The following is a 14,860-nucleotide window of genomic DNA, read 5'->3' on the forward strand; positions in this document are numbered from 1 at the left end:
TACTAGCGCTATGCAACCTTCCTAAAAAGTCTAAGCATACAGGAGAATACGAAACACATGATTCCGTTCGCCAGGCTCTGCATCAACATCATCATCAGCCTGACCACACCATCATCAACATCATCATCACCAGCCTGACCACATTATTATCATTTACACCTTCCATTTTGTCTTGCACTGCCTGACTTGCACACGATGTAAAGGCTACCAGTCTGCCGGGCACCACCGTTGTGGAATGTTTACGGCGTTTCGGAAAGTGAGAGAAACTGTGTGGGACGCTACACATATTTGTAAACGCTGTACCTTTCTGCATGCGGTGGAGTTGAAATCGGCACACTCTTCCTGTTGAAGCATTTGTCTGCTTCAAGTCACATTCTTCTCATGCAACTGGCGCATTATTGTCTCGATACCTTGGTAATAAAAAACTATTACGAAATGCGTGTGTACCCATTAAGTGTCAGTGAGAATATATCCCACCATTTTTTCCACTCTAGTCTTCCTACAGCGAGTGTATGATTGCCGGACATGATTTCGCCGTCAAGGCCAAGTACTCTGCGTCCCGCGAACGCAGCGGTGCGGCGTACGAGCTGTGTGTTTCCACATGAATAAACACAGCTCGTTTTATAAGTGCTAATGTGTGCTGACGCCGAAGCCCGTGGCACTAACAGGCGTATGGCACTGTTATTGTTTTCAACGTCTGATCGCTAAAGAAAAACCGTTACTAATTCCTTAATGACATCACGCAACGCTGCAATACAGATTAGCGCCACGAAAAGGATGGCAGTCTAGGCAAGAAAAAATATTGGCTTCATTTCATATGTAGATAACGACGCGTGCTAGATTATGGTACATACGACAGGACATTTCGTGGAGACTTGACGTAGGCTTAATTTTCGCGCAAATGTGGCGAGCGTCGAGTTCGCAGCCGCGTCGTACCTACACTTTGTCTGGCTCGTAGTAGTGTAACGCAACCTCAGGCACAGAGTCTATTTTGTGAAGCGAATTTTATCGAAAGGCTCACAAAACGAACGAACCCGCCCAATAGGAACATATGGCATACACAACCTTTGTAAGTGCGGGCATGGTTGCCTCCCTGTAAGCGGAAGAGGTGCCGAATGGCAATTTAAGAATTTTTTTATTTCGGTGAAGCTTCTGAACTGCATAGGCTGCGCGCCAGATGAAGGAAAAAATTTGGCGGTTTACTGGAGTGAGCATTTTATTCAGTTTTACAATGTGTAACTTGAACTTCGCACATGGTCTTCGCCGTGTACTTGCTTGAGCCTTGACGGGGATTCCTTGACACTTTTCTTAATACATAAAGCCACATTGTTCTCTTATCTTGCTTGCTGAACTGACAAATAGGTGAAGAAAGACATGAATAAAACTGCGTATAATAGTGGGCTGTTTTTTTCTCGGAACTCAGTAAACACTTTGGATGTTACCACCAAACCTGCTGTGAAACTTTCCGTTGAATATTCAATAAAGGAATAAATGAAAGATTTCACAATCTTCAATGCGAGAAATCGAGCTGGTTTATTGATTTACAATATTTTAATCTCTCGCTAAAAATTAAAGAACGGCCTGCACGTATCTTCGTCGTAGGACATGTTTACGACGTCGCAGTTGTCTTCGTACTGTTCCATGCATGTTTCCGAGACTGCGCGCCTTTCACTTCCGGGGAAACCCACAGCATGCATTCTGTGAAGGGAAAAAAAAACGCAATTATAGTGCACTGAAAGGGGAGCAAGAAATGTGCTGCGGACGGACAGCATCGGCGGCGCATTGCACGCTACCTCGAGGCAAACATGCCTTTTACAAAATTTGAGGGACCTTGGTCACTGTGTAGTTGCTTGATTTCTCACTGCTTGCCTTTTAGTTAGGTACACGAAAACCTTGCAGGCGTCTGAACTTTGCTGGTCGTTGTGTGTTTAGTATCTTGGCCTTTACATTAAACATTATGCTATATCTTGAATAGCTTTCTAACCCCCCCCCCCCCCCCCCCATTTCTGTTTCCTTGCATTTATACCTTTTCCTGCGGTTTATATGCATACCTGCTCATTTTCCATTCGCTGCTAGTGTTGTGAGTCCAGTTATGGGTACGTGTGTGCTTTAGTTAACTTCTTGTATATCTTCAGTTCCCTCCCCTCCTTTTGTTCATTCTTATTTTCTTTTATCTTCAAATTTTGAAGAAATGAAAGACGTCTCTATTTTTCCATACCGTTGCCGCTTGTCTTCTTCTTCGTGGTTGCATTGTTTCGCTTTAGGTACTGTTCCTTTAAGTTGCCAGCAACTTTTTTATTTCATTTTTCTTGCTTTTTTGGGGCCTCATTTGTTTCAGCTCCTTAAACGGGAAATTGGTCACTTGCATAGGGTTGGTGTGCGATGCGGATGTTCTGTTCTTTACCAACTATTATCTCTTTCTGGCCGTTCCCTCCTGGTTAAGAACATTTTGCCTTTGCGTCTACAGTCCCTCAGCTTCTTCTGTCTGAAGTTTATTGCTAGCTTCCTTTGTATTTGATTATTTTCGTGTTCATTTGGTTTTTGGGCCACCTGACGACACTTATCGCTTTTGTTGTTGGATAACATCTACCTGTAACATCTCATGTCACCTGTGTACTGTAACCTCTACATGCCTCTTTGTGCACAGTTCCTCTGTTCTACTTCTAATACCTTTTATTGTTTTGCCCTCTTTGTTTCTCTCTCAGAGCTGTATTATAATGTACAACGCACTGAGAGAATATTCAATATCTGCTTCTTAGAGTCAAATTCATCAACACGTCTCTGTGCTAACTACTCCAAGCGGCCCTCGTAGCCTTGCTTGCGTTTCCGAAACCAGCCTGCATTTTAATCGTTCCTTGAGTGCAGGAAAAAACTTTAGAATTTTCTCGAGATTCACGAGATTGCTCCGCCGCTACCTTGAGGCTACCCCAGCTTTTTTTTATTTGTGAGGACCACTTTTTATTTTTTTATTTTCACAATACTGCAGACCCTCATTTGGGTCCAGGCAGGGAGGGCAGAAAAACACATTCACACAACAGTGTAGCACATATAAAATCTAAAATAGCTCACAAAGTGCGTTGTCAAAATCAACCGCCGATATCACCTGTAGAGGCAGTACGTTCCATTCGTCAATAGTTCTCGGGAAAAAAGAAAATTTAAAAGCGTTAGTATGCGCGAAGCATGATGCTAAAGTGTGATTATGATGACGCCGAGTTCTAACCGTTTCAGAAAACTTTCAAAATAAAGAGTGACATTAAGCACTTTCTTGCCCTAACCACACCATGTATTGGCTCCGATTTTCTTTTCTGTGCTGCGGCTGTAATACCGTGAGCGCGTCCTTACGCAAAATTTAAGACAAGAAAGACCTCAGATAATTCATATGGCAGTGAAATACTGACTGACTTCTGCCTGCTAAGTTTGATTACATGCTCTCTATGAAGAGTGGCTTGTCACTTTTTTATTCCTTACCATTCATGTCGTAAAAGGCTATAACGAGGCAGTCCTTGTAGTCCGTGTAAAGATATCTGCCGGTCTGAACAGTTCCATTCCATGCAAGGTCATGATAACGGTGAGGAACAATACTGGCAGATGCTTACTTGGAACAAGGCATTTTTTGCTGCCAAATAGTCTGGCTCAGTCAACCTGCCCCCAAGGGTTTCTTATCTATGGTCGTGTCGCTTCTTGTGTTCAGCACATTTAGACTGGTGGCCCCAAAAATAGTGTGAAGTCTCTTGCTAACATGTTAAGCGTGTTTTAGTTGCAATAAGAACATCATCGTAGAGCATGGGTCCTCATCGCAGTTATACAGAATTTGGAGAAATGCGGGCGATGTACTACTTGTTAAAAAATCTGCGGAATAGTGCCACGTTGTTCTGCCTTTTGCCTATACGCTCCACTATACTGATCCATTGATTTTGTTGTGCAAGAAAGCTTGAACATTCTTTAATTTAATTTTTTTTGAACTTTGTTGACTATGCTGCCAGCCTCAAGAGAGGCCTTGGCAGTTTGGCAAATACATCAGTAAACATCGAGGTAGTACACAGTTGACAAAAAAAAACACAGCGTTAGAAAAAGATACTATACATGAAATATTAATCACATGAATGGAAGTGAAATGCATTCAAACACATTAAACGATGAGGAACAAACTTTACATACTAAGTTCAATAAACTCCTGAAATTCATCCATGTCATAGACTTGTACCCATGCACTGTAAAGTGCGTTTCACTGAACTACCGAGTGTTTAAAAAGTAAATATTAAAAAAAAATTATTGTTTGAAAACGGACAAGAAAATGTGGCATTCATGAGTTTTGCTTTTTAGTCTGCCTTTCACGTATTTAGCGAGGAAACGGAAGCGCACATTCTAATCTAAGATAATGCCCCCGCTGAAACCTGCTCTATTGCGGAGTTCAGTAATTGACGTAATACCATACCTATTAAAGATGAACCTTAAGTCTTTGTTTTGGAGCCTTTCCACTTTATTTATAGTAAAAACATTAAATGCATCTCACACTATATTACCATAATCTAGAAGAGGCAGAACGAGAAACTTGTATGCTATAAGCTTAGGACATCACTTCAAGTAATGTAAATTTGTCATGGCGTTATTGGCAGTGTGCGTAATATGGCGGTCCCAACACAGATCATTAGGAATATGAAGACCACGATACTTGTATTCATAAACCCAGAGAAGTTGTTTTCCATCTGCGAAATAGCAAAAAATGAATGCCGCATCCTATTTCTGATGGCCGCAACAACGATCTTAGGATTATTACCCGACATGTGCTTCGTAATACACCACTTCAATAGGCGATTGATCTGACCATTCAGCTTGACTCAAACTTCACCTGAATTTATAATCGAGTGCATCACATAGCGCTCCACCAAGCAGTCTCGAGCCGCCGTGGTGGCTCAGTCGTTATCGGGATCGAGTGCTGATTTGAAAGGCGCTGGTTCGATCACTGCCGCTGCGGTTGCATTTCGATAGATGCGAAACGTTGAAGACCCGTGTACTGTGTGGCGGTAGTGCGCGTTAAAGAACTCCAGGTGGTCGAAATTATCTGGATCCCTTCAATACGGCGTCCCTCATAGCCTGAGTCACTTTGGGACGTTAATCCCCGTAAAACGAATACAAGCTTATGGTGCCTGTTATCAGCGCAAATAATTTGCTTAAAATATATACAGTATTCTGCTTAAGTGATTGCACAGCCGAAACAACATTCAGGCAGTTGCTGGCATATCGGCAAGTGCATTAAGTTGCTTCGATGGTTAACCTAAACTTAGTAAGCACTGTTAGCGATAAGAATATTTGTTATAACAACCCTGGGTAGGCCCGTTTGTAAATTAGTAAACTGGCCTTTTGAGGAAAGGAGATAGCGTAGTATCTGCTTCACATATCTCGGCGGACACCGAACCACGCCATAAGGGAAGGGAGGAAAGATGGAGTGCAAGGCCAATGGGAGAAAGAGGTGCCATAGCGGAGGTCTCCGGAGTAATTTCGACCACCTGGGGGCTTTTATCGTGCACTGATATCGCACAGCACACGGGCGCCTTTTGCGTTTCGCCTCCATAGAAACCCGGCCGCCGCGGTCGCGTTCGAACCCGGTACTGCAGCTCGGTAGACGAGCGCCTTAACCACTGAGCCACCGGTAGGCCCATTCAGTTGGTACTTAGGGCGGCGTCGTCGCGTTTCGATGGCATGACGAGCAAAGATTATTTATCAAGATTCTCAAGACGGTCATTGCTTCCTTTACCTAGCATCGTATTTGATTCTTTTCCATGACTAAGGGTCGTTCTCAAATTTCTCGCTTATTGCCGAAATTTGGAGCCCCATTTCTTGACCGAAACAAACTTACCATTGTTCTCCCAGAAGCGGAACGTATCACGGCTCGGTCCCGGCACAACCGAATAGGAAATATTTCCCCTGAAATGCGAACAAAAAAGTTGCAAATAAAACTCAGCGTGCTTAATAGCGCAACATAGAAACAGTTTCTGTATAAGCTGGAGTCGCGGCTGCCTGATCTGGCTTAGAGGGCTGGCTGTAAGGCCGTATCTTCTCCGCTTGAGGCTACATATGCTTTGGGACGTCTGCTCGGTTTAACTACGTTAAAACCCTATTAATGTTTTAAGTGACGCCATCCTTTAATGATTTCCCTCAACCTTCTTTACGCGTCCACACATTGGTTTTCCGCACAGACTGTCGGCTTCCTTTGGCAGTCACCGTCCGTTTTGCGTCCGTTCATTTCGTGCGCTGTTTCTTGGCCTTGCCGATTTCTAGCCGAGCAGCATAGCTGCAGAGAAGAATAGCCATCCTCCTGTTCATCTCGTTCAAACAACGCGTTAGGCTTGTACCTGCCTTCGCGGCGATCGAGCTGCCGGCGCCTCAAAGGCACGGCACCGCTTTCACAATTTATTCGATCGCTCATGACCATCCTGTTTGGCCCCATGGCGTGGTTCTTCGTCTTTCCTTTCCACCCTGTCCTCCTCGCTACAACCGCTGCGTCCTAAGCCGGCTTTTGCTCTCCTTCTCGACGGCGGGCTTCGATCGTACGGTGCTGTAGCATCCGCCGGTACTTGTTCCCGCTTTTCACTCTCTCCTGTCGAGAGGAAAGAGCGGCCGCGCTGCGGCTGCAGTTGTACCCCATAAATTAATTGTACTCAATGGCTTGTATAAAACTATTTTACATTTCGTTTTAACGGCCGCATCTGCCGATACTTGGATGATGCACTCTCGTCTACAGCTATACTCCTACGGTTATAAAGATGATTGCGTCGTTATTCGTGCGCAGTACCCGCAGCGCCATCTTGGAGGAAGCCGAAACAGCAGCAAAAGTAGGGTTACAGAGCAGCAACACACTTGGATTCAACGCAAACGACACTAGCTGACCAGCTGCAGGGAGATCCACTAAGCGCCTCTCAAGCGGATCCGCGACACCAGATACATGCGTAACACATGAGCGGTTCGCATCGCGATACCCTTAACAGTGCATAGGCGTACTCACTCGTGGGATTTGGTAGCATGCTGCATCCAGTGCTTGCTATGCTCTTCAATTGGGTGTAGGAGTACTGGGAAGCCCAGTCAGAGTATATGCCCCGCATCCGAAGCGCGAGAACTGGAGAAGTACTAACAGGAGAGGAATATCGAACGCTAGCCGAATAAAGAAGTGCGAACGAAGTGGGGTATGGCAGTGAGTGCGAAGAGTTCGAACGGCCACGTTATGTGGTAGACATTTCCTATACATGAGGATAAGAACATCGAAGCGTCCGTGATGTGCGACTTTTACGTTCACCCATACATACAATCCCACGACGCAATGGGCCGGTCTCACTAATTCTTAAAAAAAAGGATGCCTTTGCTAGAATACGACACTCATGCTCTGAAATAGAGGGCATGACCTAGGAGCAGCAGAGAAGAAAGCAACAGTCGAGCAGCCCAGCTTACTGGCCGAGACGTGGAGGTCAACCAGAGGAAACGCCGGACGGGAGGCTGAACTGCTGAAGAATCAGCGGATGCCATACAGGCTATCCTTCATGAACAAGGACCGAGTAGTATGGAATTGAAAGGCGTTAAAACCCGCGATCCTGTAGCTTGTGATCGGGGCATACATTTTCTTTAGATGAAGAATCATTCTGGGAAGTGGACGTTTGAAGAAACAACAGATTCACAATGCCGATCCATCTTTCGCGTTTTCTAGAGGCTGTGTAGCCCAATTAGAACGAACATATCTAAGTTGTCATCAACAAATGACAGTGCAATGAGATATCGTACAGAATGGGGTGTCAGATGAAATCTTTTTTCAATGTCCGTTGGAAGATATCCAGAAATGGCACTGCATCTTTGCAATCGGTGAAACAATGCTCAATCTTATCTAGAGCATCACAAAGGCCGCAGTTTATCGTGGATACAAAAATGCCCTTTTTTGTAACCATGCTTTTACGGGCAGTGTCGCGCTACGTAGCTTATAGGAAAATATATTGGTACTGGGCGAGAGGGGCATTTTACGCACTCTTTCGAGAACGTCATGTCCCGGTAAACCAAAATACACAGAGCTGTACTTGAGCGGAGGGTAGCACACTGAAAACAGGAACTCAGTGGAGAAACTAAAGGAAAGGAAGCGCAAGATTTGTGGGCCTTCATGCATCACATTGCTACCGTCGCAGCCAAACACGCCTTGTGTTAAGCTGCAAAAAACTCTCGTGTTGTACATTGCACGTCCTCGTCTTTATCAACTAATACCGCTATCGAACTAATGTCATCGCCATATGTGTCGACGACCCGGAAAAGCAAAACTATGAGCCAATCGGGCTAAACACATGCTTCTGCACGTCTACTTGGCTCAACAACGTCTACTCGAGTTAACTGCGCTAAAATCCTACCAGTTTTTCCCATTTAAGCGAAACGTGCGATGCCAACAGGCGGTCTATTTCGTTCTTACACTATGGCTTACATTTTTGAAGGCTGAAAATACCTGCAGTCATGTCGTTCCTGATTGGTACTTTTGTAAATTAGTATTTAACTGGAGGTGTTCCGCAAAAAAAAAAAATCGATTTGAAGGGACCCCGAGGACAAGTAAATCGATTTATTTTTGCACTAATGAGTGATTCTCAGGCTGTTCTGGCTGTTTTCCTTGGTACGGCGCCAAAAAACGCAATTATGGGCGAGAAGGTGCTTTCGATAATTTTTCTACAGTCGAATAAAACTCGTGCCACCCTTAACGAAAAGGGTCAGTTTGCAACCGTTTTGAAGTGAATAACGTTCAAGCGTAGCTTCAGGATACGCGTAAAAAAATTTGTCGACGCATGTGTTTTACCTGTGGCGACACCTGTGTTTCGTCTTTTGGTCTTTTCTAGGCTATATAGCCTCAGCTTTCGGTGGAAGTGGACTCTTGCTGATTAGATTGCCGTACCGTGATGGCGTACCGTGAGGCTAGCTATTTGTCGTCACTGCCCTTTAAGAGTTCTGTATTTTGTAAATGTGCTCTGAATAAAGACAAAGTTCGTTTTAACGAGTGGAGTCACTGAGTATCTGAATCACATAAATGAATTCAACATTCACCGAAACCAAGGACCAAAGGAAAAGGTTTCTCTCCTTTTTACGTAATGTGTTTTGTAGCAAAAGCTACACTAGGCTAGCAGGAACACATTTCGCGGAGCCTGGCAAAGGCCAATACTGCGCATGCGCCGCTACCATGGAAATCAGTTGCGCCCGAGCCACAGGTGTGCGCCACGCGCCGTCGCTCCGCCGAGTTCCGCGGCGCGTGACGTCATCACTTCGCTATGCGCCTCACTGCGCAGGCGCAGGGTCGCGCCGTGCAGCTGGGATATAAGCCGGAAGCTATGCGCTTGTGGAGACGAATCGTGGACACCAGTCGTCGTCGGGTGTCCACAAATACATTCGGCTGGACGCGCTCAGCCAGGCGGGAACGGAACAGCGTGCCGCTGGCCTTGCGCGTACTTGGCAGGCGTACTGGGACTGTCGTCGCCTTCTGTGGCCGGTGGTTGGCCGTCCATTGTCCGTCGCATTGACTTCAGCACAAGAAAGCGCGTCGGCAACTATGTTCGACTTGCCGCTGACGCGACGAATGTCCCAGGTAAATTCGGAAATTTAGGCGAGCTGCCTGATTTCGCGAGGAGCATAGGAGGTACTGCTGGATGCCAGCGCGGACATCAGAGGTCTGTGGTCAGTGAGGATATGGAAGGTGCGTCCCTCGAGAAAATGACGGAAGTGCTTCACGACTGAATATATTGCTAGCAGCTCTCGGCCGAAGGTGCTGTAGTGCGTTCAGGTGGCGCAAGCTTCTTGGAAAAGAAGGCAATTGACTGCCAAACACCAGCGACGAACTGTTGCAAGACCGCACCGACAGCAGTGTCCGATGCGTCAACGATGACGGACATGGGCGCGTCACATTTAGGGTGAGTCCGGAGCGTCGCGCCGGCAATGGCTGCTTTGATGCCGCTGAATGCGCGATCAGCGGCATCGGTTCAAGCAACAAGAGCGGTCGGCTTGCTGTGACCCGAGAGAAGGTCGTGGAGAGGCTGCAGTATTGCGCTACAGCGAGGAATGAAGCTCGAATAATAGTTGGCGAGGCCAAGAATTCGCGCAGTTGTCGGGTGATGGTGGAACCAGCAAAGGGTCGTGGAGGGTGGAGTACGATTGCCAAAGCACTGGTGCTGGTACGGCGGGGTAGAGATGAGGAAAGCAGCCGGAGAGTACGAAGGGCTGCAGCCTCAGCTGTAAGCTGAGCCAACTGCCGGGCTAGCTCCTCATGAGTAGCAATGAAACGGGTATAGCAATCGTCAGGAGCTGGGCTCGATAGCTGAGGGGCAAGAGGGCGATGAAGTGTTGCAACGGAGGGAAAGCCGACGTCCATGATCTCATCCACCAGCGTAGCCAGGGATTCCAGGGTCCGAGACGAAGACACGCTCAGGATCATGCGCACCTGCGGAGGCAGGCGCTGCAGGAAGAGTTCCCGCAGGAGCTCGCTTTTGAAGATGCCAAGTCTTCAGCCAAGGCGGTCATACGACACAAAAGCTCGGTAGGTTTGCGATCTCCGAGCTCTTCTGAGGTAAGGAGCTGCTGGAGACGACGCGGCTTCGTTTCGGAAGTTCGCTGGATAAGCATCGCTTTAAGATGATCGTAAGGGCGATCGGCAGGCAGAGAGCGCAGGACTTCGCGAAAAACCGCAGCAGCAGCAGGCGTGAGCGCACCAATGACATGATCGAACATGGTCACCTGTGACGTGATGCGGTGTCGGCGGAACAAGGCCTCGATGGTGAGGAACCAAAGTTCCGAGTCCGACGACCAGAAGTCGGGGAGCTTGAGGGCGGAGACCGCGCACTCAGGAGGTGGCAGCGTGAGGGGCGACGGAGACGATACAGGAGTGGTGGGATCCATGGCCAGGGCTTACACGATGGAAGGTATTCGGGGTCTCAAGATCCAGGTAGTGATAGGCCTAGCGAAGCGGCTGATGCAAGCGCAGGGCAAGAGCAGAGAACGAAGACGCGAAGTCCGGAGTCACTAATTTGTGGAGACGAATCGCAGACACCAGTCGTCGTCGGGTCTCCACAAATACATTCGACTGGACGTGCTCAGCCAGGCGGGAACGGAACAGCGTGCCGCCGGCCTTGCGCGTGCTTGGCAGGCGTACTGGGACTGTCGTCGCCTTCTGCGGCCGGACCACGATGGCACGCTATACGCTCATTCCTCAAACACACACCATCGAATGCGAGCGGCCGTGCTCGCCACGGCAGCAGTGCAGGCTGCGTGAAATTGAGTTTTCCGATCCAGAAGTCGTCGCATGGTAGTAGGCCGGTCGACAGCGTGAAAATGAGGTGAGAAAGGCTAAGCAGGCGGCCGAGACGCCCGAAGAACGAGAGGAACGTCTCACGAAGAATCGCCGCCAAGCTGCTGAAAGACAACGACGGCATGTCGCTACAGAAATGTCAGTAGACGAAACTGCTTTCGCTACGTATATCCTGGCCTAGCTGAGCTAAGCCACTGACAATTTTTCTGCTAATTAAATAAGAAATAATAGCGTAATTAATTTATCTCGGAAAATTAACAGATTAGAAAGCAGAAGAAACATCCACGTGTCGACGGTTGGATAACGATCTATAAATATCTCAATGACGTGTATATTCAACTAAAATGTTTGTGTTCTTTTTCTTTCTACCCCAAAATTTCCATGAAATTTGGCTGAAGTCAAACGTACGGTTCGCGTCCATTGAACCCTGGGAACATCCAGACAAATGTCGCTCGTGGAACACTGCTTTCGTATTCCGTCCGCATCGCTGCTACGCAGTCAAGGTCCCCATCATTGTCGATGTCAAAAATAGCAACAAGATTAGAGAAGCTCTCAAAGACCTGCAATAGAGATACAGCGTTGTTAGGGCCCATATTGACAGTTGGCGTGACATTTAAACACCAACGTGAAGTTCTCGCAATACCCTTGACCGATGCAAAAAAGCGCCCCCGTCTTCAAAATTCAACACCCCTTCTGGAATTGGTTAACATATGGAGTGGTCCACTACCCTCTCAATTAGGTGCGTGTACTACGACCAAAATGCAATTTTTATTTCAACTTCCGTGGAGAAGTCCCGCCATCCCAATCATGTTTGGAGGGCCAGCTACTAGGAAGACACTGCTATATGACTGCACATTCATGTACAGCTCCTCTCTGTTGCAGGATTAGAGTTAGCACTACCTTTTCAACACAAGTCGAAAATGTGTACTGAAATCCGGCTCAAAATCGCCCAGTGGACGCACAGACGCTAGGGGCCTCGTTGGCATCGTGTCGTGGTTCTGTAAGCAAAAGACACTGAGGTTGTGCGGCGTCTCTATAAGAGCCTCACAGATGGCGTTGCAGGCCGTATGCACTAGACTCATCCGCCAGCACCTTCACCCGCCTGACAACCGTGCTCAGTGCTTCAGTCGTGAACAACTTGGCAGGCGACCCTATCGGGATATTAGTAAAGCGCAGGCAGACCGTATGTCTGTTGAGGCCAGGTAGTGTCTGCATGTACGGAACATGTTTAGTTACCAGGAGAATAAGCATGTTGTAGATACATGTAACGGCACTATCACGTTATGAAGGGCAACATATAAATGTCACTCATTGGAACGTATGTAGCTGAAGTGCCCAACCGGTACTTGGCTATATGCTGAGGAATAAGGAAGCCCAATTCCACCCGCATTCGCCTTAAAAAAGCGATGCCACTGAACTGAGGATATCCATCTTTATACATGTATATGTCACAAGCAAAATTAAATGACGCCACCAGATACCAGATACCTAATCCCGAGACAAATGCTACACCCTCAACACGCTGCTTGACAACTTCTTTAAACTTTATTGCTTCTGATAAGAATAAAGCCCCTCAACACTGTTGTAATTGTAATAAACCTCAAATCATGTGGTTGTCCCGTGTTGTTTATTATTCGGTTTTTGGCAAGCTGTACCACGCTTCACTGGACACAAGGAAGACACGCAATGTGCGCTGCGATAGTTTGGGCCTCCTCTCTCCGCTCTTTTTCTAGGTCACATTTGCCAAGTATTTTGCGATATACAGTGTGTGTGGATTTCTTCTGAATTTTCTTCCACGGATTTCCCTTGCGATAGGAGCCTGCCATAGGCAGTTATCGTAGGAGAAGCATGCACGCATCATGGACTCTGAGGTTTTCTGATAATTAAAAAATAATTAGTTTCTTGTGGAATGTTGCCTAATGCATATCTTGCGATGCGAGGTATCTGTCAGAAATTCGCGGCAAGGTTAATCGTTAGAGATTTCATCTTTCACGGATATGGTTGCTCCTCCACTTCAAAGAGCCTCTTTCAGAACAACTTGTAACTAAAAGTGCGGCCGCTTGCCTCTCCGCATTGCTTTGAAAATATTTCTTTCACACTCGTTCCCAACAGATAGGTTGCAATTCGAAATTTTACCGTCGACACTTCTGACTTAGGCTACAGCTAAGGAGCCACTTGCTTCGCTGTTGACAATTCTATCGAGGCCTGTGAAAAAATACACTGTTGCGGATTCTATTCATGTCGTTTGTTTTTTTCACGAGCAAGCTGTTCTATTCCCCAACTTCTTAGCGGCTATTTTCTGCTTAGATTCGCTAATGAAATTAAAGAGTTGGTTAACCTATTCCATTTTCTTTACTTCAGCGGAAGCTTATGGAGCTGAGTCCTAATCTGTATTGTCTGTTATTTTTGTAGTTACATGAAAAAGACATCAAATAAAGTAGTAATTTCTATCCGAAAAGCTCAGCACTATACACATTACAACAAAACAGAAGCAATGTGCTGAATATTTTTCGCCATCTTTGTTACAGATGACGAAGACCTGCTTCCACGGTTGAACTTCGCAGCAGCGTAGAAGACGAAGACATAGAAAATGTACTGGGGTCCTGCGTTTGCCCTTTGTGCCCCTTCTAGACTTTCTTCTTCTACGCTCATAGGAAGTTTAACAAGACGAAGCATACTCGGTCACCTGTATGCATTTCTCGAAGTCCTGCTTTCAGGGGAGTAACCACGCTTGTACTCAGTGATTGCGGGGGCATATCGGACTAGGGTAACTTGCTTAGCTCGCGTGTGGGCCCCGCAGAAAAATTATTAGAGCCTCATGTAGTGAATATTGTATGAATATTACACCGAGCGTGCATATAAAATGTCGTGCTGTGCACCCCGAAGGAATACACTGCAGGAGGTGAAATAAGGAATAAAAGTGTGTTCAAAATTAGAAGGACACGAAGGAGCCGTACGTTATCAGCCCGAAGAGATTCAGTATCTTCGAGTGTTAGGAATTAAGTATAGAGGGCTATATATCCTGCATGTTCCCGTGTGAGGTTATACCAGGAAATTAAGAGACAGAGGAAAAAAAATCATCAAAGTTGACAGCCGCGCCCATAGCTACAGGCATGCTGATGGAAAAAGGACAAGCTAGCTTGGACTGAACGAGTCTGGTGCATGCTCGAAGTTACTAAGAGCACAAAGGTGAAGTGAAAATTTTTTCTCACGTACCTTTCTAACTTCTGAAGTTTCATGATGAAGTTGGTGTTTAGGCTTGCCAGCACAGCAAGGTATGTGAAAGAAGGCAACGCAGGAAAGCGTCAGCGCAACGACACGGATAAGCTGCATGTTTAGCGATTGTAGAACTAGCTTGGGGGCTTTTGTATCTAACGAATGGCCCAGCAATCGCTGTGACATCGTTTCCAGACTAAAACACCCCTTCTCTCGACAACAGCTCCCTGGGGTACAGTTACAAAACTAATTTGTCGAAAAAAAAAGTATTGCATTAGTCGAACCGTGCGAGTTGTTTCAACACAGGTGCCATTTTCACCGATACTACCTCTGACTGCT

General features: G+C 46.5%; 1 pseudogene; it reads right to left on the reverse strand.

Annotated features, from left to right (window-relative positions):
• Positions 1-1,562: 1,562 nt before the first annotated feature.
• LOC149342054 (uncharacterized) lies at positions 1,563-14,638 on the reverse strand (annotated as a pseudogene).
• Between the last annotated feature and the right edge of the window lie 222 nt (positions 14,639-14,860).

Source organism: Amblyomma mixtum, chromosome 5, assembly GCF_055824585.1.
Source record: "Amblyomma mixtum isolate Tamu chromosome 5, ASM5582458v1, whole genome shotgun sequence".
Taxonomy (NCBI): domain Eukaryota; kingdom Metazoa; phylum Arthropoda; class Arachnida; order Ixodida; family Ixodidae; genus Amblyomma; species Amblyomma mixtum.